Source organism: Chlorocebus sabaeus, chromosome 5 (genome assembly GCF_047675955.1).
Source record: "Chlorocebus sabaeus isolate Y175 chromosome 5, mChlSab1.0.hap1, whole genome shotgun sequence".
Classification (NCBI taxonomy): domain Eukaryota; kingdom Metazoa; phylum Chordata; class Mammalia; order Primates; family Cercopithecidae; genus Chlorocebus; species Chlorocebus sabaeus.
In genome coordinates this window covers 3,416,380-3,444,004 of record NC_132908.1, presented here as the reverse complement: position 1 = coordinate 3,444,004, position 27,625 = coordinate 3,416,380, and the positions used below count along the sequence as shown (strand labels likewise).

At 48.3% G+C, this 27,625-nt stretch overlaps 1 protein-coding gene across 5 annotated transcripts in view; it reads right to left on the bottom strand.

Moving 5' to 3' along the window:
- Positions 1 to 27,577, bottom strand: part of NAA60 (N-alpha-acetyltransferase 60, NatF catalytic subunit) — a 40,657-nt gene extending 13,080 nt beyond the window's left edge. For 2 of the 5 annotated variants that reach the window (XM_073015122.1, XM_073015126.1), the window contains exon 1: positions 14,462 to 14,636. The gene's annotated coding sequence lies outside the window, so the exon portion shown is untranslated. Of the gene's footprint in view, positions 1 to 14,260; positions 14,280 to 14,461; positions 14,637 to 22,683; positions 22,754 to 23,592; positions 24,520 to 27,464 lie in introns of those variants that run through there. The other 3 variants (XM_073015123.1, XM_073015124.1, XM_073015125.1) reach the window with 3 other exon arrangements.
- Between the last annotated feature and the right edge of the window lie 48 nt (positions 27,578 to 27,625).

Sequence of the window (27,625 nt, the reverse complement as noted above, 5' to 3'; positions counted from 1 at the left end):
ACCCCTTTGTTCCCACGGTTTTGGATCCATGCACTGTTGACTCCAGTCCCTTTAAAAATAGTTAGGCCGGGCGCAGTGGCTCATGCCTGTAATCCCAGCACTGTGGGAGGCCAAGGCGGGCAGATCCCCCAAGGTCAGTAGTTCAAGACCAGCCTGGCCAACATGATAAAACCCCATCTCTACAAAAATACAAATATTAGCCAGGCATGATGGCAGGTGCCTATAATCCTGGCTACTCAGGAGGCTGGGGTGGAAGAATCACTTGAACCCAGGAGGCGGAGGTTGCAGTGAGTCAAGATTGTGCCACTGCACTCCAGCCTAGGCAACAGTGCAAGACTCCATTTCAAAAAAAAAAAAAAAAATCTGGGGCCAGGCGTGGTAGCTCACACCTGTAATCCTACCACTTTGGGAGGTCCAGGCAGGTGGATTGCTTGAGGGAATTTGAGAACAGCCTGGCCAACACGGTGAAACACTATGACATGGTTTGGCTGTGTACTTCCCCAAATCTCATCTTGAATTGTAGCTCCCCAAATTCCCATGTGTTGTGGGAGGGCCCCGGTGGGAGATAACTGAATCATGGGAGCAGTTTCGCCCATACTGTTCTTGTAGTGGTGAGTAAGTCCCACGAGATCTGATGGTTTGATAAGGGGTTTCCCTTTCTGCTTGGCTCTCATTCTCTCTTGCCACCACCATGTAAGACATGCCTTGCACCGTCCACCATGATTGTAAGGCCTCCCCAGCCACGTACAACTGTGAGTCCATTAAACCTAGTTCCTTTATAAATTACCCAGTCTCAGCTATGTCTTTATCAGCAGCATGAAAACGGACTAACACACCCCATCTCTACTAAAACTATTAACATTAGCTGGGCGTGGTGGTGCGCCTGTCATCCCAGCCACTCAGGAGGCTGAGGTTCAAGAATCACTTGAACCCAGGAGGCAGAGGTTGCAGTGAGCTGAGATAGCATCACTGCATTCCAGCCTGGGTGACGGAGTGAGACTCTGACTCAAAAATGAAACTAAACGAAACAAAACAAAACAGATGACAAAAAACACACAAAGAAACAAAACCTCTAAAAGAACAGATGAAGGTGTTAATCTTGTCAGGTGTGAGAAAAGCCTTGTGGTTATGTACAAAAAGTCCATATTTTACATTAACAGATGCACAGTGGAATATGCAGAGGCAAAATGACAGAATGTTCCAGAATTTAGTTTTAGTTGGAGCAAAAGAGTAGCAAAATATTAATAAGCGTTAGAGCTGGATGACGGGTATGCCATGTGGATCTTTGAAAATGTTCTTAATTAAAACCAACCAGGGCCGGGTGTGGTGGCTCATGCCTGTAATCCCAGCACTTTGGGAGGCCGAGGCAGGCCGATCACAAGGTCAGGACTTCAAGACCAGCCTGGCCAAGATGGTGAAACCCTGTCTCTACTAAAAATACAAAAAAATTAGCTGGGCACAGTGGCAGGTGCCTGTAATCCCAGCTACTTGGGAGGCTGAGGTGGTAGAATTGCTTGAACTTGGGCGGCAGAGGTTGCAGTGAGCCAAGATCGTGCCACTGCACTCCAGCCTGGGCGACAGAGTGAGATTCTGTCTCAAAAAACAAACAAAACAAACAAACAAAAGAAAAAATCATAAAAAAAAAAAAACCACGCCCAAATTTCTCATTCCAGAAAGACTGGGTTTCCAATGTGGATTGTGGGTTTTCCAGGTAACTGAATGAAAAGCCTTTGGTGTCTACACCGAGCGCTCTGGAAAGCAGCGCTGTGTGCTGCAGCTGCCACCATGGGCCGCGGGACCTTGTATCCCTGGGAACAGTGGGTCCTGGGCACGTGGCTGGCACTGACGCACACTGGAACTGCAGGGGGGCAGCACCTGGTTCACTGTCAGTGGGGGGATACTACTCAGGGCCCGCACACTCCACTGAGGTCTCAAAACACGACAGGACACCGGGTGGGCGTGTAACTCAAGCACAGGTACTGTGTTTTTAGGAAGCCAGCTGAGGGCAGGCTCCCACCCTTTTTCCCCTCAGGGCTAAGAAAACCGGCAAATCCAGAAACCACTTACCCACACTTTGAACCTCTGAGACAAAGCCACTAACCCTACAACATCGAAGGCAGAGGCCGAGGCCGGTTCCTCGATTCAGCCTTTCCAGAGACGGCTCCTGACACAAGGGCCACAGCACCCGGCCTCCTCCGTGCTACAGGAACCAGCACGGGGAAAAGGTCGCCCACCTGGCCACCCTGGGCAGAGCTCCAGAGCCCACAGGCCCAGCCGCCCAGGTTTCTGAGCTCCCGTGGGGCCAGCTGGCTCTGAAAAAAACACCACCTGCTCAGCTCTCACTGGACAGGATGAGCACACGCAACCTGTGAAACCAGCCGGTGCAGCCCAGGTCTGGAGGTCACAGACAGACCTGCCTGAGAGCTGGGCCCAGGAAGTGGGGTTGGCAAGGCCTTGACCTCCCTGGTTGCCTGGGGCAGGGATGACTTCCTGAAGGGATGAAAACGTTCCAGATCTTTTTTTAAATTTTTTTTTTTGTCTTTTGAGACGGAGGGAGTCTCGCTCTGTCGCCCAGGCTGGAGTGGAGTGGCACAAGCTCGGCTCACTGCAAGCTCCGCCTCCCAGGTTCACGCCATTCTCCTGCCTCAGCCTCCCGAGTAGCTGGGACTACAGGCGCCCACCAGCACGCCTGGCTAATTTTTGTATTTTTAGTAGAGACGGGGTTTCACTGTGCTGGACAGGATGGTCTCGATCTCCTGACCTTGTGATCCGCCCGCTTCGGCCTCCCAAAGTGCTGGGATTACAGGCGTGAGCCACTGAGCCCGGCCAACGTTCCAGATCTTGATTGTGGTGGTGGTGGCTACACAGACATCAAAGCTCACTGAACTGTACACTGAAAACCGGTGCAGTGTATTGTACGTGGATATCTTAAGCTTCAGTCAAATTGATTTTTGAAGATTTTCACAAATCTCTGTATTGTGGCTTGGTACTAAAGACAGATTCATAATGAGCTCGCATTTCTCATGTCCTGGGACTGCACATTTCCCCCAGTATCCTCATTTGTTTCCAGTTTGACTTTCAAGAAACACACTGGGCTCCAAGATATACAACGATCTGCGGATTCTCAAATCCCTACTAAAAGTGCTTCTGTGTTTCTGGAGGCCAGTTCTTTAGACTCCTTGATTTAAAAATCGAAACACATCACACTTAAGTCGGGGCCAAATGCAGCACGCATCACAGCACCTCATGTGTCTCAGCCCAACTGATGGGCAGAGGAGAAGAGGCAAGAAGGTGCATGAAAGAGAGACTCAGGTCGCCTGTGTGCCCATGAAAGGAAGAGATGGAGTCAAAGAGGGCAGCCGTAGGTCCACTGCTGTGGAGGCAGTGAGGGGGATCGACATGTGCCCTGGCCCATCAGCCTCTCTCTAGAGCCAGGGATTCGTGCTGATCAAGTCAGAGATGATCCAAAGGCAGGGCCAGTGGCCCCCCATCCCCACTGGCCCCTGTCCTGCTGTTGCTCCCTCTTCCCACAGCTTTCCTGTCTCCCCTCATGTGCCCACCTAGAACCTTCTACTAAGAACTCATCTTCCATTGCCTGCAGGCCACCCGGAGGACACAGGGACAAGAGTGCTGAGAACAGGGAGCAGCAGGGTGAAGCCAGAGCGAAGCCCCACCAGGCAGGTGCTCTCTGCTCTCCAAACAGGATGGGTACTCGGGCAGTGCTGTGCGGGGCAGCAAGGCGGGGTCAAGAGAGAGGCCCCGCCAGGCAGGTGCTCTCTGCTCTGAGCCCTCCAAACAGGATGGGTACTCAGGCAGTGCTGGGGGGATAGGAGCACTAAAGTTGCAGTTGCCCAAGCCATCTTTCAGAACATGTTCCTAAAAAGGCACAGGACGCGTCTCTACTACAACAAGCAGGGAAGTACTGCATGGGAGAATGGGAAGCTCTCTTGATTTTTTTTTTTTTTTTTTTTTTTTGAGACGGAGTCTGGCTCTCTTGCCCCAGCTGCTTGGCTCACTGCAACTTCTGCCTCCTGGGTTTAAGTGATTCTCATGCCTCAGCCTCCCAAGTAGCTGGGATTACAGGCACGTGCCACCTCAGCTAATTTTTGTATCTTTAGTGGAGACAAGGTTGTTGGCCTTGTCAGGCCAATATTGGCCAGGATGGTCTCGATCTCCTAACCTCGTGATCCACCTGCCTTGGCCTCCCAAAGTGCTGGGATTACAGGCATGAGCCACCGAGCCCGGCCACTCTCTTGAATTTTTAAGTTAGAACCTGGAGTTTCAAAGGCTCATGCCAGCAGTGAGAAATCTCCCCCGGCTGGCCTCCTGGGTCTGCATCACAGTTCTCCGTCTTCGGGAGGTGGTGAGCGACACGATGCAAGGAGGGAGGCACTGATCCTGTTCAACCCAAACAAAAGCCGTGCTTGTGCCTCAGCCCTCACGCCTTCTCTGCTTCCCCCAACTCCCTGCTTGTGAGCTGCCTGCAGACCTCATCTTTCTTTTACATGGAAATGACTCTCTGGACGCTGTCCTGAGACTGCTTTCCTCCAAGGACTGGCAGTAGCTGGAAGTGGCTGGTGTCTGGACTGGCAGAGCCAAGCTGAGCCCCTGACCAACATCACTGCGAGGCAGGAGAATAGGGTCTGGAGGCAGGGAACCTAAGGCCAATTCATGCTGACTTCTTAGAACTAAATCCAAAGGAAAACCCCAACTTTCCATCTCCAAGTAACAAAAGGACCAGAGGCTACTCCCTCCACACCCCCTGCTTTTCTAGGAGGCAGATAAATAACTGGAAGTACCTCTGATTGGTCTCCTCCTGCAACCAATCAAGCTTGTCTCGGGTCAAGTCTGTATTTGCATAGGAGTGTAACTTTGTTTTTTCACTTCAGCCTCTGCTTGGCTGCTTTCCTCAACCAATCAGACTGATCACAGGTCACTTTCATTTACATAGGCCATGCACCAAATAACCAACGGGAAACCTCTAAGAGAGTATTTAAACCCCAGAAAATTCTGTAACCAGGGCCTGCTCCCACCCTATGGAGTGTACTTTAGATTTCAATAAATCTCTGCTTTTGTTGCTTCATCCTTTTCTTGCTTTGTTTGTGCTGTTTTGTCCAATTCTTTGTTCAAGATGCCAAAAACCTGGATACCTTCCATCGGTAACAATTGCCCAGGAGCCCATGTGCTCAGCCCACAGGGGGCTACGGTGTGAAATCGGAGTAAGGGCCGCCAAGATGTCTCCAGCACCCACAGGTGTGTCTGCCATCCCCTGCCACTGTCAGGTGCTGAAAATTCAGAATCTGGGGAACACAGAATGGACTGCGTTTCAGTTACGAGAAGGGTTTCCTGACACCCTCATGTTGCCCACAGGGTGCTCCACTTGCACCCCAGGTAAGAAAGCCAAAAACAACCCTGTTTCCCAGTGCCCTCTCTCCTTAGCAGTCCCTGTCCTAATGCCCCAAGTCCACGGGGGCCTCCTCCTCCTTCGATGGCACTGCTTCAAGACCAACGAGTCACACTGTGCTTGGAAAGGCCACTCTCTTAATGGCTTGAGAGGTGCCCTGGCCTCTGCCCATGACTTCAGGAGCAGACTCTCAGTGTTCAGCTGGCCATGGCCACGCTGCCCTGCCCTCCCTTCTCTTCCTTCTCGCTCACAGCTCCGCCCTGCCAGTCCCTACCTGCACTCTGAGCCCCCAACATGCTCCCAGACCCTGCAGGGATCTCAGGTGTTCGGAGACGGCTCTCCCGCCACATGCTTCAGCCTCTCAGCTGTAGCCTGAAGATTCTCCCACCTCCCTCAGGGTCGCTGGGAGGCTGCATGAGATGCGGCTTCTAAAGGCCGCCCCCCAACCCCTGGTCTGGCTCCTCAGGCCCTTTCTCTCAGGCCCTAGCACCCACTGTCTGACATTTTCAATCTCCTCTTTTGCACAAACTCCCCTCTGACAGGCTGTCCGCACCCTGCAGGCACCCATCTTGGGCAGGCTTCCCTGCCACCTCCTTTCCAGGCAATGGAACCACTCACAGCTCAACACCTACTGCCACCTTTCTGCTTTACTCCTGCCCTTCAAACACTTATTCCTCACTCACCCCACTTTCTGCCCTAGCACGCTGGTGAAGGTGCACCAACAGCTGCCCCTCTGCAAAATCCAGAGGCCCTCCAGGAATCCCCGCCCCAAACTCCAAGCAGCTTGCATCTCAGTGGATCTCCCTCTCGGGCCACCTTCCCCCTTTTCCTCTCAAAGCACCACCCCAGTTCTGCTCGTTAGCACACCAGGCTTCTGCTCAAGAGAAGCTCAAGGGAGATTAGCATGTGCTTGTCCATGCCACAAGAATTACCCATCACTGGCAGCTGCAAGGTTTACTAGCTTGAAAAATCCATCGCTCATGAACTCCATGCTCCTGGTCTTTGGGGTGGAGCAGGGGAGAAAAGGAAAAACACACCAGTGACAGATATAGGCCACTGTCTTGCACATCAGTGAAATGGGCTCAAGAGCTAAATGTGGAGGATGTCAGCAGCTGACACTGTGCATGGTTTGTTTCTCAAACGAGCTGCTGCCCACAGGAGAGCAAGCCATCTCCTCAGCAGCCCGGGCTTCTTCCAAAGCGTAAGAGTAGCAGGAGAATGAATCATTTACTGGGTGACAAGAAGCAAACACCCACCACTCTATTTCCAAACAGCCTCTCTCTGAAGACCATCATGTGCCGAGGGGAGCCCGCAGAGTGGTCGCATACAACTCGATGCACGTCTCTTCAAGGGCAGACGAGTGACACTGGAGGATTCTGTATTTACGACACTATGGAACTGGCCAAACAAATCGCTGGTGCTGGCACCCAGAGTGGTGAAGGGGGAGCTGAGAAGCGCGATGGTGATGTGCTACGTCTCATTTCGCAGTTGTCAAAATGCATGGATCTGCCGGGTGAAGCTATGCATTTGGCTGCATGTTAATTACACCTCAGTTAACAACAGCAACAGCCACAGGTGTTCTGGTAAGGTCCCGGGTCCGACTCAATCTTCCCTGGGTGGAACATTCTGTCACGCCTTACGTTCCAAACTGAGAATCCATTCAGTCGTTAACTTATCGAAACTGCATTAAAAATTCAGGTCCTATCCTGGGTATCGGGGTCTCAGCAGTGAGCAGAGTCAGACTCTCTGATTACATGGTGGGGACGTACCAGGGTGTCGTGTTACTTTCTGGCACCATTACCTAAATACTCACAAAACCCACTGCTTTTGCTAGAGGAATCTCATGGCAAACATGAAAACAGCCACCCCCGGGCTGAGCAGGGATGCTCCCCCACCACAGGGGTCACACGGAAGAAGGCAGGGATCCACCCCTCTGCATCCTCCTGGAAACTGCACCCAAGACACACAAGCCGTTGCGGTTGCTGTACTAACCTCCGTCTGCAGCCTGGGGGACAGTACCTTCCCTGCTCTTAGGCCAGGGCTGGATTGTGGCCGGCGGGGAGGGCAGTAGGAAGGGCGCTCACCTTTTGTGGCCCCACTGGGTCAGTGTCAGAAGCGGAGATGACAAGGACGAAGAGGGGATGATGAACAACAAGACAAGAACATGACCCAAGAGAAGGACAGAACGCTAAACAGGGGACCAGATGTGGTGCCAAGACGGGACCCCGTGGCTGCCTCCCTCTTGCTTCGGACAAGTTTCCTTTTTCTGGAATAGAAAATGGGGGTGCAGATGAGCGTCTGCTCCCAGATCTCACATTCCCACTGAAAGAGCAGCTCGAGACAACTGAGGTGTGGGCTGGATGGAGCCAACAGGGTGGCTGCCAGAGCAGCACCTTTGTCCCAGTGATGCTTTCGGCTGGGATCTTGGCAGGCAACTGCCTGAGAGGTTGTGCCTGGAATATACTTCCTAACTCAGATTAAGTGAGTGAGTCAACCTGTTTGGTTTAAAAACAAAACAACAACAAAACTACCTGTAAATAATACTAGGTTTGGGGGCAGATGGGAATCAAATGATAGTAAAACGTATTTACTTGAATAGCATTCTTGACTAACACCCAAGACTGGACCTTGTCTAAGGCTCAACCAAGAACTTGTCTGTTCTCAGACAGAGAACTTAAGGCTACAGGAAACCCTCTGTACTGCCTAGGAAGCAGTGGGCGAGATGGACATGGCAGCTCCTCCGTTTAAAAGGAAAAAGCCCAGCAAGAGAGGGTCGGGTTTCAGAGCACCTTCTATGCCCGCTTGCCCCTCCCTGGCTTCTTCACTTTTCTTCACCATCTGCTAGGTTTTGTTGCCTTTTGCTTTTTACTCTCTGCTTCTCTGGGTTTGCACTTAAGATCCTCTGGAATCAAGTAACTATCAAATATAAAAGTTGGTCAAATTTGGTATTGGTATGAACTACCATCTGACTGAGTCTAACTTTTATGACTAAAATGATATTTTAAAAGTAATCTAGCTGGGTGTGGTGGCTCACGCCTGTAATCCCAGCACTTTGGGAGGCTGAGGTGGGTGGATCACTTGAGCTCAGGAGCTTGAGACCAGCCTGGCCAACATGGTGAAACCCTATGTCTACTAAAAAATACAAAAATTAGTCAGGCATGGTAGCTGTAATCCCAGCTACTCGGGAGGATGAGGCAGGAGAATCGTTTGAACCTAGGAGGTGGAGGTTGCAGTGAGCCGAGACTTCACCACTGCACTCCAGCCTGGGCGACAGAGTGAGACTCTGTCTCAAAAAAAAAAAAAAAAACAAAAATAAAATAAAAGTACTCTAAATTTCTGCCTGAATCTGCCTCAGCAATTGTGGCAGACGGTTCCATTCTGTATCACTTGTTTCTGTATTATTGGATCTTTTTTTGCAATAACCTTGGGTTGTTTTTATTATCAGAAAAAAGTGAAGATGTTGTATGTGAAAATTACGAACATACATACGGATTTTTTTTTTCCTAAGAGACAGGATCTCATTATGTTGCCCCAGCTGGTCTCAAACTTCAGGGTTCAAGGGATCCTTCAACCTCAGTCTCCTAAAGAGCTAGGATTACAGACACATGCCACCAAGTCTAGGTTGAATTTCTTTTTTTTTTTTTTTTTTAAAGTAGAGACTGGGTCTCCCTATGTTTTCCAGGCTGGTCTCCAACTCCTGGGCTCAAAGGATCACCCCCACCTCAGCCTCCCAAGTAGCTGGGATTACAGGTCTCAGCCACCGCATCCAGACCACTTTGCATTTACAAAAAAACAAAAACAAAAACAAAAACAAAAAAACAAAACAGGGTCTCACTCTGTCGCTCAGGCTGGAGTGCAGTGGCACGATCTTGGCTCACTGCAACCTCCACCTCCTGGGCTCAAGTAATCCTCCTACCTCAGCCCCCCAAGTAGCTGACACTACAGACACTAAGTTACTACACCCGGGTAATTTTTGTATTTTTTTTGTAGAGACGGGGTTTCACCATGTTGGCCAGGCTGGTCTCCAACTCCTGAGTTCAAGAAATCCACCCACCTCGGCCTCCCAAAGTACTAGGATTATAGGTGTGAGCCACTGTGCCCAGCCTCAGCTTGCATTTTTATATTAAAATAACCTCACAGGCTGTTTTTAGTTAGCAACAACTTGTGTATTTAATAGTGTGTTTTCAAATTATGAGTAGAATTACCCATTTTGCCCTAAAATAGACTCAGCGCTAACTCTGAAACTCTGTGCCTTGGAGTAGCATGGCATTTTATGCACTCATCCCGGAAATAAATGTTCTAAACACAGAGTCAAAGTCGCAAAGAAACAAAGAGGAGGCTGTGGACAAGGAGGCCAAGCAGCCTTGCAAAAATACTTCAAAGTATTCCTACGTAACCAATGAAGAACAATTTGCATGGCTATATAAAATCTAATTTTAAAAAATATTTAGAAATTTTAAGACAACCATTTCAAAAAAAACATATAAAAAATGCATTTTCCTTTTCTTGAGAAAGGGGAGTCCTTTCAAGCCTTTGTTTTAAATTTGTCAAAGTAACCCATGTTCATAGTAAAGTAAGAATTCATGTGCAACACAAAGCAAAAATTCAGAATCCTGTATGCACCCCATCCCTAGTATAATTACTATTAGTGGTTTCCTGTGTTTCCAACAAGAAAAAGGCTTTCTTAATAGAAGGGCTTGCCTGGTAAGGGGCCCACGTGTCTTCTGGCGTTGGGGGTGTACAGGTTATGTTCACGCCATGTCAACTCATCAAGCAGTGCACTTTTCTGTATGTATACACATCAATGAAAAGGTTAAAAACGGGAGGCCACAGGAGATGCAAATTAATCTGAAACTAAGTAGAAACAGAAGGGCAGCAAGTGGCAGACTAGCAAGACGTTCTGAATGTAATAGACTCTAGAAAGAATAATCTCTGAACAGTTTACAACAGGAGTCAGAACGAGCTATCTTCTAGAAAGAAATGTTTGGAAAAGCATTCAATAGAACACCCATGAACGCCAAGGGAATGAGGAAAATATTGTTGCATTAACATTTTCCAGGAAAGAACCCTTTTTGGTGCCTAAGGGAAAATTAGCCACCTACTATTTTATAAAATGAAATTGCTTTCTTCAATAAGTATTTTCAAGATGGGTCCCAACGTCAATACTTTGCTGGCCAAATCGACCCTATTTCAGGAATACACTAAACAAAAAAAGAGAAACACTGTCTGCTTTTTAATAACAATAACTACACCACAAAAAACACTGAAAGGTTTTTTTTTGGGGGGGTTATATAAGGTCTGGCTCTATCACTCAGGCTGGAGTGCAGTGGCACCATCTCAACTCACTGCAACCTCCACCTCCCGAGTTCAAGCCATTCTCCCACCTTAGCTTCCCAAGCAGCTGAGATGACAGGTGAGAAAATACCTTTGTCTTTCTGTGGAAGCAAAGGGAACATTTCTCAAACATTTGTTCTGCATGTCTGTCCACAACCACCTCCTCTTCATTGCAACTTTAAATCTACGTTTAGAATGTTTATTTCTGGCTTCAGAGCACAAAATACATGCTATTCTAAGTGTATGGGGGTTTAAGAGTCCATTTTAGGGCAAAATGGATAATAATTTCACTCATAACTTGAAGAGACACTGGAACATCTTTAAGCCGTCGCACTCACAGCCAGTCCTCGCGATGGCTTCTCCCTGGCTGAGAACCCCGTCCAAGTTACTGACAAGGGGGGACTAGGGAGTGGCCCTTGTTTGCTTCCCTCTATCTGACCATCTCAGCTTAGACCTGTGGCCACTTTGGGGTGACTGGCACCTCTCTGCCCACCTCCAGAGTGGGGCACTCTGGCTCCATTAAGCACCATTCACTGTTGACAAGGACCCCAAACCACTTCCTGCAGAAAGCCCGGGATCCCCCAGTTCAGACTTCCTTCTTATCACTCCCACAAGCACTGTGCAAATGCCTTAGTGTTCACAGCAGAATGTTAATCCTATTACACGCCCGTTTGGTTTTCAAACACAGGTCTCTCTTTAATCAGCAGTGTAAGATATGCGGGCTTCAGATAAGCCCTGAACTGTCCTGCCAGCCTCCTATCAGAGGTCATGCTAAAAAGAATGGTACAGAGCCTGGCAAACTGTCTCACTCCTGTAACCCCAATGACTGAGGAAGCTGAGGTTGGAGGATGGCTTGAGGCCAGGAATTTGAGACCAGCCTGGGCAACATAGCAAGACTCCATCTCTAAACATATATACATACATACATATCAAAATAATGACATGTAGGGAAGGAGTCCTGACCCTGGATCATTCTTTGCACTTCAAGGCACTCACAACTATCTGCTGAATCAAATTCGGCATTTGAACTTGGCCAGAAAGAGACCCAGGACTTCCAGCATCTTTTTACAGATCAGCATTTTACTTGAAAGCACTTCACATGGACATAAGCAGAACCAGCTTCGATGCAGGGTCCACACTCCAGCCTTGCTTTCTGCAAACCAGGAAAAGAGGTGTAAAAGCCATGAGGGTAGGCTGGATGCAGTGGCTCTCACACCTGTAATCCCAGAACTTTGGGAGGTTGAGGCAGCGGATCACCTGAGGTCAGGAGTTCAAGACCAGCCTGCCCAACATGGCAAAACCCCATCTCCACCAAAAACACAAAAAAATTAGCTAGGCATGGTGGCACATGCCTGCAATCCCAGCTACTCAGGAGGCTGAGGCAGGAGAATCGCTTGAGCTCAGGAGGTGGAGGTTGCGGTAGCCAAGATTGCGCCACTGCATTCCAGCCTGGGCTGGAATGATAATCTGTCTCCAAACAACAACAACAAAACACAAAAACAAACAAAAAGCCATGAGGGTTTTGTGGATTCCTTCCAGAAAGAGATGGATAGGGGAAATAATGGAGATGACTCAGATGTGGAGGAGCTGCCATTTAAGGAAACAGAGTCTGATAAGCAGCCAGCTTTCTATTCAGGTGAGAGCTGTCACCCAGCACAGGGGACTTCCGGGCTATTTCAGCAGAGCAAGGCCATGCATTGCCCTAACTCAGAGGGCAGGGAAACAAGCAAGGCCATACACTGCTCTAACTTAGAGGGCAGAGAAGCAAGCAAGGTCACACACTGCCCTAACTCAGAGAAGATTGGTCTCTACATCTGTCTGTTCCCCGTGGCTGCAATGCGACCATTCTGGATTCTGTATCCACCTGGTCTAACCACCGCTGCTAACAGGTACACCCAGTCTCCAGTTACAAGCACCCAGTTAGCAATGACAGGGCATGACCCCTCCTGGTCTCCTTTCAGGTGTATCTTTTATCCCTTAAATCTCCTCAGGTCCAGGAACTTTATTCCATTCTAGTCAGAAGCATGCCGTTTCTAAGCAACCCCGACAAGTCACATCTAAAGATACTCTCCATACTGTCCCAGAGTAGGCCTGGTCAAAACAAACAGGGCGACAAAGTCACTTCAAGTTACAACCAGGAGAGGCTAAAGATAGGACGTACACAGACCTTGTAAAAAGTTGTCTGTGTGTTTTATTCTGGCCTGCTGACACCAGACCATGCCTTGACTTTGCTACTTTCAGTTTAAACCATTGTCACAGAAACCCAGTGCGTCTGCAAGCTCAGTGAGATGAAACTCCAGCAAAACACAGCCCAATCATGCCTGCCCCATTCTCCAAGGGCAGCTCTGCACATCAATGTAGAAAATCCTACAAGAAGGGAGATGAAAACCAGCCTTCAATGCTGTCATGAACCTGTGTGTTTGGAAAGAAAACTGGGACTTATACTGCAGTCTCCCTTGAGTTTCTTCTGGTCTTTAAGGTCATCTTCTCTAACCGAGCTTAAAGCAGTTCACTGATATGTGTGTATTTATTTGTTTTTGCGTCAGATCCTTTTTAATTCAATGATGTTGAAGACTCCCCCTCTCCCTGCCTGTGAACACTGACCCATATATCAGAATTTCTACATCACAGGGCTACACGGACTGCCGCATTTCTTGAGATGACCTTTGGAGTCACATGACTTTCATGGTTCACTCAGTTAAGCATTAACTAGGAGTTTTATGCCTTCAGTGACCTGGTAAAAGGCAAACATCTGTAAACGGCAATGTTCTCTCTGGTTCTGGCACTCCGATTAACTACCGGATACCAAAGCGAACTACTCTGCTGGGCTGTTAACCTTTTCTTTCAAGACAAATGAGTGACACAAAAGTGTACGGCTCAACGACTTGGCAGAGTAAAAACACACCCACAAAACGGGCAATGTCCACGTTTACTGCAGAGTACCCCTTGCCTGATGTCCAGACCCTGGGTCCTGTCTCCGCTTGAGCACACAGATTTGTGAGGTGGTCGTCCAGAGAAGGCCCACCACTTCCCCCCAGATTTTTCCAGCAGGACAAACCACAAAAGCTACAGATTCCCTCTACTCCCTGGGAAGTACCCAATCTGGGGAAGAAAGTCGGAGCCGGGGGTGTGGATTCTATAGGGCCGGTCTGTAAAAGGCCAGGAACGTAAAGAATTTGAACACAGAAAGCTGGGAGAATAAGACTAGGGGGAGAGCTAGACGGAGCCCCTGGCTTTCAGGAGTTCAGAGGAAGGCAAACAAGTCGCAAATAACTCCAATCGGTGCAACAAGTACCGAAACAGGCCCGGATCAGGCCAGGCGGGAGCGGGTCGAAGGCGCAAATCGCTGACCGACTGAAATGGCCTGGCTCTTCACCTCGCGCGAGACCCCACAGGGTACCCATGAGGGCCACCCTCTAGTTGCAAATTGTCACGACCACTCGTCTCGGGGTCGGGCACCGACGCAACCCCCAGGCAGAAGGCCCGACTCCCAGCCAGCATTGAGAGCCGCGACCTCCTCACCCCTCGTCCCTGGCCAGCGCCCACTTCCCGCCGCCGTCCTCGAAACCGGCTCCCGGTCGGGCTGTGCGCCGGCGGTGTGGGCGCGCTCGTTCCCGGAGGACGCTGGCCCCCTTGACCCCAGCGCGGCCTCCCCGCCTACTCCGCCCCCTTCGGCGCCCCGCCGCAGGTCCGAGCCCTGGCGGCCGAACCCCGCCACCTCACCTCGTGGGGGAAGCCGGCGGCCGCTGAGGGTTTCGTAGGGCTCAGCGCATCCTGGAGGCGCAGAGAGCCGGGAAGTGGGGCCGCGCGGAGCCCGCAACGAGTTATGTAACCGTCAGGGGCCGCAGCCCGGACGCAGGCTGCAGCCCGCGGCACTTCCGCCTCCCGCTCCCGGCCGTCAGCGCAGCCCGGAAGCCCATTGGCCACTGCCCCACGTGGCCCCGCCCCGTGAGGCCGCTGCCGCCGCCATCTTGGGAGCGGGCAGGCCCCGTGCGAAGCCAGCCCTAGGATGCCAACTGCGGGGCACTGGCGAGGGCCGGCTCCTTCCCTGTCCCGCGCTCCGCGGGGTCGCCGAGACATAGCCGGCCAGACACCTGGGTCCACCGGCCTAGCGTGTGCGGATGCCGGTGGCGCGGTTTCCGGGCCGGGGTCACGCGGCTCCCGAATGGCCTCCCGAATGGCCCCCTCACAGGCCTTGGCAGGCGCATCTGAGGCTCGCGAGGGCCTGCAGCGCCGCGCCTGGCAAACCGAAAGCAGGTGCACGAGGCTGGCTCCCGGCCGACTACCCTGGGCCAGCGGGCAGCACCACCCCGCAACGACACTGGCATCTCAGCCGTCCGATTCCGACGGAAGGCAGTTTAGGGCTGTCCCTGCGTAAAACAGGCAACCTCAGCTGTTCTCCGGTTGCAGGGGTTCTATAATGCAAGATCTAACGCAAAGTTTTTGTTGTTGGACAGGGTCTCGCTCTGTCTCCCAGGCTGGGGCGCAATCTCGGCTCACTGCAACCTTGAACGCCTGGCCTCCACCTTAGTCTCCCAAGTAGCTGAGACTACAGGTGTGAACCATCATGCCTGGCTAATTAAAAAAAAAAAAATTTTTTTTTTTTTTGTAGGGATAGGAATGTCATTATGTTGCCCAGGCTGGTCTTGAACCCCTGGCCTCAAGTGTTGTGCCCGCCTGGGTCTCCTAAAATACTGGGATTACTGACGTGAGCCACCATGACCAGCTTGGGCTGTATATTTCAACTCCGAGCTTTCCAGAATCCAATTTGAAGAAAACTGGTTATAAGATTCGAGTCTTGGCCGGGCATCGTGGCTCACGCCTGTAATCCCAGCACTTTGGGAGGCCAAGACGGGTGGATCATGAGGTCAAGAAATCAAGACCATCCTGGCCAACATGGTGAAACCCCGTCGCTACTAAAAATACAAAAATTAGCTGCGCATGGTGGTGCATGCCTGTAATCCCAGCTACTCCAGAGGCTGAGGTGGGCGAATCGCTTGAACTCAGGAGATGGAGGTTGCAGTGAGCCAAGATCACGCCACTGCACTCCAGTCTGGGACAGAGCAAGACTCCATCTCAAAACAAAACAAAACAAAAAAACCAAACACTCCGTGCCCGGCACAGTGGCTCACACCTGTAATCCCAGCACTTTGGGAGGCTCACTTGGGAGGATCACTTGAGGTCAAGAGCTCGAGACCAGCAGACCAGCCTGGCCAACATGGTGAAACCCTGTCTCTACTAAGAATAATAAAATAAAATAAAATAAAAATTAGCTGAGCATGGTGGTACATGCCTGTAATCCTAGCTATTCGGGAGTCTGAGACATGAGAATGGCTTGAACCCGCGAGGCTGAGGTTGCAGTGAGCCGAGATTGCACCACTGCACTCCAGCCTGGGTGACAGAGCGACGCTCTGTCTCAAAAAAGAAAAAAATACTCTTTTAAAACACAAATGAGAAAATAACTATTTCTCCACGGCTTATGTGTGAGGCATTGTGTTAAACATGTTATGTAAGATCTCTTTTATCTTCACAACCGTTCATTCACTTAGGCACCATGTGTTACTACAGGAGATATTCAAGGGTATTTGTACCCTAAAAAAATTCCACCCTTTCTCTGTGTGTTTGTAGCACGGACTCCACCCCTTGTTCCAGTGTGTTTCCTAAGTGTTCTAACCCATTAAGGTCATCCCATTCTCCCTTGGCTCAGTGATGAGTTCAGAGGACCCCTGCCTAAGCAAGTCAAGCAGAGGGGCATCTACGGGTCACAGGGATGGCTCAAGAATGGGCTGATCACCATCGACTTTAGGGCCGACTGGTCCTCCATCTCTTTGCTTTCCTGGTTCCTCTCTCTCTCTCCTTTCTCTTTTTGCTATGTTTGAGTGTTTCTTCCACTTGATCTAACAGGCTACTCCATTTGTACTGACGATTCTCTCCTTCAGTTTATCTATTAAACTTCTGAGTTTTTTGGTTTTTTCTTTTTTTTTAAGCTTTTTGGTTCCAGAAAGTTTTGCTATAATTGAATCTCTCGCAGAAGTTTTTTCACCAGAACCCCCTATTTATGAGAGTCCATCTGCTCCTTCTCCCTCTGGCTCTAAGGCCTCTTTCAGCATATTATCGCTTTTCTCTTGCCTACTTACTCATGCCTCCTTTCACCCTCTGGCCATGGGTCTAGCAGAGACACCTAAAGGCACTCCCAGTGGTGGGAAGCCAGCAGGTTCCTATAGTACAGCCACATACCAAGCTGCCAGGCCGTGGCACTTGCCTGTATCCTCAATTCCTATATCCTCAGCTGCACAACCCTCTTTCAGCCTTGGAGACAGGGAGGCAAGCAGGCTCCTCTGGCCCAGGGAGAGCAACAACCTACCATCTACATGGTCAGCTTCTGCCCTTCCTCTCTGAAGTCCCATGAATCTCCAAGGCCAAGACTGCTCCTGAAATTAAGGCATTTTAATTTTCACCCTAAGCCTCTTCCCTACAATCCCCAGGCTCTCATTTACCCACAGAGGAACTAAAGCCAGTATCCAACCCCAGGTGATTCCAACCACCACCTCCCCCAAACCCATACCCTGTTCTGGATCCTTGCCACCAATGGCCCTACTCAAGCTCTATTTGGGAAAGGTAGTAAGCAGATGGACTGGGGTTGGAGCAGGAGGAGAGGACCAGGTTTCCCCACTGAAACCTACACATTCAGGTCAAAAACAATATTGCAATTTACAATCTTGTACACAAATCTGCATACGTTCTGATTATTTCCTTAGGGAAAATTCCTAGAATGTTGGTTCAAATTATTATTATTGGCTGGGTGCAGTGGCTCACACCTGTAATCCCAGCCCTTTGGGAGGCTGAGGCAGGCAGATCACCTGAGGTTGGGAGTTCAAGACTAGCCTGACCAACATGGAGAAACCCCATCTCTACTAAAAATACAAAATTAGCCAGGCGTGGTAGTGTGGGCCTGTAATCCCAGCTACTTGGGAGACTGAGACAGAAGAATCATTTGAACTCAGAAGACGGAGGTTGCGGTGGGCTGAGATCATGCCATTGCACTCCAGCCGGGGAAACAAGAGCGAAATTCTGTCTCAAAAAAAATTTTTTTTTTTTTTGAGACGGAGTCTCGCTCTGTCGCCCCGGCTGGAGTGCAGTGGCCAGATCTCAGCTCACTGCAAGCTCTGCCTCCCGGGTTCACACCATTCTCCTGCCTCAGCCTCCCAAGTAGCTGGGACTACAGGCGCCCGCCACCTTGCCCGGCTAGTTTTTTGTATCTTTTAGTAGAGACGGGGTTTCACCGTGTTAGCCAGGATGGTCTCGACCTCCTGACCTCATGATCCGCCCATCTCGGCCTCCCAAAGTGCTGGGATTACAGGCTTGAGCCACCGCGCCCGGCCAAAAATTTTCTTTTCATTATTATTATTTCATTATTCGAGACAGAGTCTCGCTCTGTTGCCCAGGATGGAGTGCAGTGGATCTTGGCTCAATGCAGCCTACGCCTCCCAGGTTCAAGCGATTCTGTTGCCCCAGCCTACCCAGTAGCTGTGACTACAGGTGCATGCCACCATGCCCAGCTATTTTTTTGTATTTTTAGTAGAGACAGGGTTTCACCATGTTGCGCAGGCTGGTCTCGAACGCCCGAGCTCAGGCAGTCTGCCCACCTCAGCCTCCCGAAGTGCTAAGATTACAGGCGTGAGTAAAATTATTTTTAATTAACCACATTTAACTTTGGAAACAAACCCTAGACTGCCTGCCAGAATGTTTTACCAATTTATTCTCATACCAAGAGTGTGAAGACTCTCCACCCACTACAGCAGGGCAAATGGCCCACAGCCTCACCAACACAGGGGATTAGTCTTTTTTAATTTTTTGGAGACAAGGTCTCACTCTGTCACCCAAGTTGGAGTGCAGTGGCATGATCACGGCTCACTGCAGCATCAACCTCCTGGTCGCAAGTGATCCTGCCACCTCAGCCTCCCCAGTAGCTGGGATTACAGGCACACACTACCATACCTGGCTAATTTTTTATTTTTTGTAGAGACAGAGTCTCACTCTGTTGCCCACGCTGGTCTCAAACTCCTGGTGCGAGTGACCTGATCACCTCACCTCCCAAAGTGCTGGGATTACTGGTGTGAGCCACCATGCTCAACCAAGCATTCTTTTTTTTTTTGTTGAGACAGGGTCTTGCTCTGCCCCCCAGGCTGGAGTGCAGTGACACAATCTCGGCTCACTGCCACTTCTGCCTCCTGGGCTCAAGTGATTCTCGTGCCTCAGCCTCCCGAGTAGCTGGGATTACAGGCACCTGCCACCAGGCCCGGTTAATTTTTTGTATTTTTAGTAGAGACAGGGTTTCACCATGTTACCCGGGCTGGTCTCGAACGCCTGAGCTCAGGCAGTCTGCCCACCTCAGCCTCCCAAAGTGCTAAGATTACAGGCACAAGTAAAATTATTTTTAATTAACCACATTTAACTTTGGAAACAAACTCTAGACTGCCTGCCAGAACATTTTACCAATTTATTCACATGCCAAGAGTGTGAAGACTCTCCACCCACTACAGCAGGGCAAATGGCCCACAGCCTCACCAACACAGGGGATTAGTCTTTTTTAATTTTTTGGAGACAAGGTCTCACTCTGTCACCCAAGTTGGAGTGCAGTGGCATGATCATGGCTCACTGCAGCGTCAACCTCCTGGTCGCAAGTGATCCTCCCACCTCAGCCTCCCCAGTAGCTGGGACTACAGGTATGCACCACCACACCCGGCTAATTTTTTATTTTTTCTAGAGACAGAGTCTCACTATGTTGCCCAGGCTGGTCTTGAACTCCTGGTGCAAGTGATCTGATCACCTCACCTCCCAAAGTGCTGGGATTCTGGGATTACTGGTATGAGCCACCATGTTCACCCAAGTATTCTTTTCTTTTCTTTTTTTTTGAGACAGGATCTTGCTCTGTCCCCCAGGTTAGAGTGAAGTGGCGTGGTCTCAGCTCATTGCAATTTTTGCCTCCTGGGCTCAAGTGATTCGGCTGCCTTAGCCCCCTGAGTAGCTGGGACTATGGGTGCCTGCCACCAAGCCTCACTAGTTTTTGTATTTTTTGTAGAGACAAGGTTTTGCCATGCTGCCCAGGCTGGTCTCCAACTCCTGAGCTCAGATGATCTACTCACCTTGGCCTCCCAAAGTGCTAGGATTACAGGCATGAGCCACCACACCTGGCCAGGTATTCTTCTTTACCTTTCAGCAATCTAAGTGAAAAAGAGCTCATTGTTTTAATGCACATTTCTCAGTAAGTTCGATCGCCTTTTCTATTTTTGAGTCATTTATATGTCATCTTTTATAATGAGTGTTACAGATGTAGCTAAACATATTTTGCTTTTGGTTTAACTTGGGGGGTTTTCTGATACCAAACATTTTTATAAGTAATGCATGCCTGTGGTAAATTATTTTAAAGCAGAACAAAAGGATACATTGGTGAAAAATAAGTTTCCTTCCCTCCAACTCAGTATCCAAGTTCTCCAGCTAACTCATCTTACCATTTTCCCGGTATCCATTCAGAGATATTATTTACACTGACAAGTACTGTATTTTCATAAATAAAAGGCAAGTGCAAGTGAAATGGAGGCTGAGCTTAGATACTGGATTCTTTTCATTTCTTCCTTCCCCATTCTGTGTACAAATGGTGACCAAGGAAATATGTGATTACACAACATCCTGCCTTTGAGGAATTATGTGATTACAAGACGATCTGATAAGCACTGCAACAGAGGTGTTTTGTACAAACAACAATGGAGCTTCTACAATGGAACAGAGTGAATGCATTATTTACTAAGTGTCTGCTATACGTTAAACACTGAGTTATAATCCCTCCTGTAGTTTCTAATTTACTTCTACCTTACAATGCTTGTACTGTATATTCTGATTTACAATGGCGCTGAAAGTTCAGTATTGTTGTCCTCATTTTACAGATGATGAAACACCCACCCAAGGCCTCTATACCATACAGAATGATGCCTCTCTCCAGTGGCCGCCCTGAGCACATGCCATGAAGAATGAAAGCCAGGAAACAAAGGAGCAAACTGGTTCATCATTAAAACCCGTATGCTTTCCCTTGGATCACAACTTTTCTTCTTCTTCTTTTTTTTTTTTTTTTGATATGGAGTCTCGCTCTGTTGCCCAGGCTGGAGTGCAGTGGTGCAATCCCGGCTCACTGCAAGCTCTGCCTCCCAGGTTCACGCCATTCTCCTGCCTCAGCCTCCCCAGTAGCTGGGACTGCAGGCGCCCACCACCATGCCCGGCTAATTGTTTGTATTTTTATTAGAGACAGGGTTTCACCATGTTAGCCAGGATGGTCTCGATCTCCTGACCTCATGATCCGCCTGCCTCGGCCTCCCAAGGTGCTGGGATTACAGGCATGAGTCACCGCGCCCGGCAGGATCACAACTTTCCTGATTCACCCAGGAAGAAATCCACAAGTTTCCAAAAGCAGCCTTTTCAGGCAGACCCTGAAAACATTTTTCCCAGGGTCCTAGAAACAAATCATGAACAAACCACTTTATGGCAAGCCCTGTCACTCGCTGACCAGCCTCTGCTCTGCCTGAGAGGCCTCCAGACCACCCGGGGAGCACTCCCAGAAGAGCGCAAAGTTCCATGAGACTGACATGAGGGACAGTGAATTATCCCAACTCATGGTTCTGAAGGGTTTATTAATGTATGCATGGATCAAAACCCTGGATGCCAAATATTTTGCTTCCAAATAAATTCTTCTTTGGTTCCTTTTTTTTTTTTGAGATGATGTACTAGTCCATTTTCACACTGCTGACAAAGACATACCTGAGACTGGGCAATTTACCAAAAAAAAGGTTTAATGGACTTAACAGTTCCATGTGGCTGAGGAGGCCTCACAATTATGGTGGAAGGTAAAAGGCACGTCTCACATGGTGGCAGACAAAAGAGAGCTTGTGCAGGGAAACTCCCCTTTTTAAAAACCAATGGATCTCGTGAGACTTATTCACTATCACGAGAACAGCATGGGTAAGACCTGCCCCATGGTTCAATTACCTCCCACCGGGTCCCTCCCATAACACATGGGAATTCAAGGTGAGATCTGGGTGTGGACACAGCCAAACCATACCAGATGGAGTCTTACTCTGTCACCCAGGCTGGAGTGCAGTGGCATGATCTCGGCTCACTGCAACCTCCACTTCCTGGGTTCAAGCAATTCTTCTGCCTTAGCCTCCCGAGTAGCTGGGACTACAGTCAGGCACCACCACACCTGGTTAAATTTTTGTGTTTTTTAGTAGAGATGGGGTTTCAACAGTTGGGCAGGCTGGTCTCGAACTCCTGACCTCAAGTGATCTGCCTGCCTCACCTCCTAAAAGTGCTGGGATTACAGGCATGAGCCACTGCGCCCAGCCCTTTGGTTCCTTCTTTATGAGTAGATAATGAAAAATAAATTTTTAACAAAAGAAATTCTCCTTTGGTACAAAATGATGCAAGTGTATAAGACGGATCACCAAAGATGATACTGCTTCCTTTGATTAGAACCAAACCAGAAGTGGTACAGGATGACCACCACATGGCTACACAGACCAGTCTCGGGGGGGTCAGGGCAGCACACTGGGAGAGTCTCGTTCTCCACTAACATTGTCAATGTGCCCTGAGACTGGGCTTACCAGTCAGACTCACAAGAGACTGATGCTTAAACCAAATCTTGTTTACTTGTTTATAGTTTAGAGAGGCTAGCATACTTGTACTGTATTCTTGTGTACCTAATGCAAGAATATACTCATATACCCTCCTAGCAAGAAAGTGAAAGCATTTGTTTCACTAGATGCCTTCTATTGTTCAGTACTAAAAATTAAGAAAATATTTAATACTTGACAAGTCAAAAATAGATTTCACTTAAGTAGGCTTCCTCTGACTATGAGGGCATCATTCATAGCAGGACACAGAGGGCTTTGACTCACTCTCTGGAGCTCTACTCCCAACTCAGGCTGGCTCCGCACTTCCTTCTTCCAGGTACAGCCGTTCTGTATGCTGCAGGGGAGAAAGACACAAGGCCATCACTTCACTCCTGGCCATCCCATCTCTACAACTCATAGGCTAGTGAGTGTCAGACAAACCCTGGATCTCAGAATTTCAATCTGATGCACTCTTTTGGGGAAATAATAACTATCTAAACATGTAGTTCTCTAAACTACAAAGCAACCCACCTTTTTTTTTTTTTGACAAAGTCTTGCTCTGTCATCCAAGCTGGAGTGCAGTGGCGCAATGCTAGCTCACTGCAGCCTTGAACTCCTGGACTCAAGTGATTCTCTTGCTTCAGCTTCTAGAGTAGCTGGAATTATAGGTGTGAGTGACCACACCCAGTTTCCAACCCATTATTTCTTCTCTGTCCTCACTGTATCTAACCTGCATTCTCTGTACCTCTTACTACCCTCCAGGAGTCTTTGGTTGCAGCTTCAACAATAATTATTCAGTATCAGTAGGTCAGGAACATTTCTCTGGAAGCACCTCTGGCCTCAGTGACTGAAAAACAATTCTGCTGGAGTTAATACAGAGCAAATCCAGTTTTTGGTAACAGAATTAACATGTCAAAGGTACATTTAGAGCCCTGAGCCTTTTTCTCATTTTAAGACTCCTATTAGTTTCAAGTCAAGGCTAAATGAAACTAAAAAGACTCCTATCCAGCTAGAAGTTGCACTAATTTCAAAATTGTGTGAGCCTCTTGTTCTTGCAGGCATGAGTTGCAGCCATTGTTTCCTTGATAAGACTGGAGACTAGGTAGCAACAGTCTTCTAACTGCTCAATCAAGCATTCTGAACACCAATAAGAAAACCTCTTGCTGAATTTGGGATAAAGATAATCTTCCTTACCTAGACTCCCTTGGTGTAGGTGAGAAGGCTGTGTGTCAATTTCCGATCAGTATCAACTTCTCATGAAGGATACAGTAAAGGCCATAAGAACCAGAGCCATACTTATGTTTAAGTAATAGACCTTAAAAGGCAGTACCATCTGGGAATGGAAAACACACCAAACATAGTGAGCAATTCATTCTGGAAATCATGTTAAACATCGCCAGCGAAGATACCCCATTTACCTTGAAGTGATTACGCATTGCATGCCTGCATCAAAACATTTCATGTACCACATAAATATATACACCTACCATGTACCCATAAAAATTAAAAATATAACTACCACTAACATTTTAATACAGTCTTCAAAAGCGACTTTGTTATTATTTTTGTTTCATAACCAATTTTACTCCCCAAAACGAGTACCTTTCCATTTCAATATACAGCTGCATCATCGTAAAAAAATCACTAGGGAAAAAGTAACCAGGGGCAGGGGCTCACGCCTGTGATCCCAGCACTTTCGGAGGCCAAGGTGGGCAGATCATGAGGTCAGGAGTTCGAGACCAGTCTGGCCAATATGGGGAAATGCTGTCCTCTACTAAAAATACAAAAATTAGCCGGGCATGGTGGCGCACACCTTTAGTCCCAGCTACTCGGGAGGCTGACCCAGAAGAATCGCTTGAACCCGGGAGATGGAGGTTGCAGTGAGTAGACCAGGTGTGGTGGCTCATATCTATAATCCCAGCACTTTGGGAGGCTGATGTGGGCAGATCACTTGAGGCCAGGAGTTTGAGACCAGCCTGGCCAACATGGCGAAACCACATCTCTACTAAAAATACAAAAATTAAATGGGTGTGGTGGCATGCGCCTGTCATCCCAGCTACTCTGGTAGATGAGGCATGAGAATCACTTGAACCCAGGAGGCAAAAGTTGCAGTGAGCAGAGATTGCACCACTACACTCCAGTCTGGGCAACAGTGAGACTCTGTCTCAGCAAATAAATAAATAAATAAATAAATAAATAGTAAATAGTGGTGATCTCTGGGTGACAGGAATGTGGTGCCATTTTTTCCCCTGTATTTTCTTTCTAAAATGCACATATACTGCTTTTGTAATTATGTTATTTTTAATATTTTTAAAAAGATAATTTTCAGAGAAAGCAGATGCTGGGCTATAGAAAGAATTTCAACACGAACAGTTTGTAGTTGTTATTATTGGTACCATGTTAAAGACAGAAATGGAAAAACTTGCAAAAGATTGTGGTGGAAGGATTTTTAAATTTTGATAATTAAAATTTGTTACTTGAACATATAGTAGATATACAGTCGAGCATTTGTGATTTTTTACAAAACTGAGTTAGGGGTATAATGCAGTCTAATTTTTCAATCTTGGTCTATCTTGGACTTTGTATGTCATCTCTTTATTTTCAGGAAGATAAAGCTTTCAAGCTTCCTCCTCCTTGGTCTACTTGTTTATAGTTTTGATAGCTCTTAGGAAAGATAGTCTAGGGAAGATTGTTTCCTTTCCCATTTCAGGTATATCCCTCTCTCTGGTAATCCACTGAGTTAATATCACATGCTTCATTTCAAAGCCTTGGAAACTGTGTTTATTTCTTTGTAATTATGGCAACAGGATTTAAAGAAGAGAGCCGTGGGAGTCTCCTGTTCTTGGTGAAAGAGCCACAAATCCAGATCAGGAGAATCTCAGACTACAATGAGACATCACTGATGTAAGAATAGCATTAAAGGCCGGGCGTGGTGGCTCAAGCCTGTAATCCCAGCACTTTGGGAGGCCTAGATGGGCGGATCACACGGTCAGGAGATCAAGACCATCCTGGCTAATACGGTGAAACCCCGTCTCTACAAAAAAATACAAAAAAAAATAGCCGGGCAAGGTGGCGGGCGCCTGTAGTTCTAGCTACTCGGGAGGCTGAGGCAGGAGAATGGCGTAAACCAGGGAGACGGAGCTTGCAGTGAGCCCCGATCCGGGCACTGCACTCCGGCCTGAGCGACAGCGAGACTCCGTCTCAAAAAAAAAAAAAAAAAAAAAAAAAAGGCATTAAATAGGCCGGGCGCAGTGGCTCATGCTTGTAATCCCAGCACTTTGGGGGGCCAATGCAGGTGGATCACAAGGTCACGAGATCGAGGCCATCTTGGCCAATATGATGCAGCCCCATTTCTACTAAAAATACAAAAAAAAAAAAAAAATTGGCCAGGTGTGGTGGCAGGTGCCTGTGCCAGCTACTCGGGAGGCTGAGGCAGGAGAATCACTTGAACCCAGGAGGCAGAGGTTGCAGTGAGCTGACATTGTGCCACCACACTCCAGCCTGGTTACAGAGTGAGATTCTGTCTTAAAAAAAAAAAAAAAAAAAAAAAAAAAGATAAGCACAAACCGAGAAGGGAAAGATGACTATGTTAACACCACAGTGACTCAATAATGAACATTTATCTGGCTTACACCTTCATATACAGGCTATTAGTTCTTCTTCAACGTGTATGCTTTGGACTGGTCTAGCCTGTAGGGAAGTTTGTTCTTACCATTCTTCCACCTGTCCTGAAAGCACCTTTACTGGGACTCCCCAGATACCTCTTTTGTGATCCATCCCCATAAGGTCTAGCTCTTAGCTGTCAAGAGATGTCATTTCTGGCAGATACTGCTGTTTCTTATCTAACTTATTTTCCACATCTCTTTTCATTTGTAACAAAGCCCTGATTTTGTGCAGGTAGATTATCATGGGAGGCTGGGTCCTTCCCCTAGTGACAAGGGCTGAAGCATGATGGGCTCCAAATAATTATGATATTTATTCTTGGTAGTAACTAGTTTAGGATGGGTACATGACACAATACATGTCTGCATATTTTACCTGGATTCTACTGTCAACTTTACCAACATGCTAAGGGTGGCAGAGGAGAAGCACTGGGACCTTGATGTTGTCACTGGGCCACCAAATTAACGAACCTGCAACTGCTCTTTGAAAATCATTTCGGTGGGTTTGCTGTTACTTGTAGCTGAAACTATCCCATCAGATATTCCACAAAATCACATTACCTAACTTGTCAAATCTCCTAATATTGTTTTAATAACCATACAGCCATTCATTAAGCTTTTAGATACAGGGATGTGCCTGGCACTAGAATAAGGAAATATGTTGAGACTTTTCAGGCTTTTCTATCAAGGAAGGTACCTATCATTTTCGTCTTTTTTTTCCCCCAAACACCTTTATAAACGGACAATTTCTTTCACTTACATTATCTTATAATCTGAAACTACCCTCTGAGTTAGCCCAGAGAGGCATCCTGAGCTGTTTGCAGCTGAGGAAAGCAAAGTTGTAAACTGGCCAAGATTACCAACCAATCAGTGTCAGAGCTTGGGACGGAGTTCAATTTTCCAATTCCAAATCTCTACACTAGGGCACTCCCTCTTCCGCCAACGCACAATAGGAAATGACTGGCTCTAGGGTAGGCTGAATGTGAGGTATCTGGGGGCGAATAATGTCCCGCGACGCAAACCTACGGCTCTATACCCGCGTGGGGTCCTCTGTGACTATGGAGCTGACGCGGCTCGGTTAGGCTGCAGCTACGGGTAAAATACGTAATGCCTCTAGAACACTTTGAGTAGGAGCCTAGCAACCTGGCCTACACCGATGTCAACGTTGTGAACGTACAAAAAGACATTCCTTCATGTTCTACGGCCCCACCATCCGCCCAAGACACAAAGGACAGCTCAAGCCCGAACAAAAAGACATTCCTTCACGTTCTACGGCCCCACCATCCGCCCAAGACACAAAGGACAGCTCTAGGCCCGAACCCCCGGCCTCTCAATCACCCCGCTCTGGCCAGACCGAAATTTCAGGCCTACAGGGCACTGTTGGCCAAAACCACATTTTGTTACCGATTTTCTTTCGAGTTCCGGTGTCTCCCAGTCTTCTTTCTGCCCTTCTTCTCGGAAACATTACGTCCCTCTGGGGTCACCCTAAGACTCGACTCTAGCGGGTAAATAGACCCGGAGCTCACAGGGGAGACCCCGCCAGCGGAAGCGGAAATGCTTGCTTA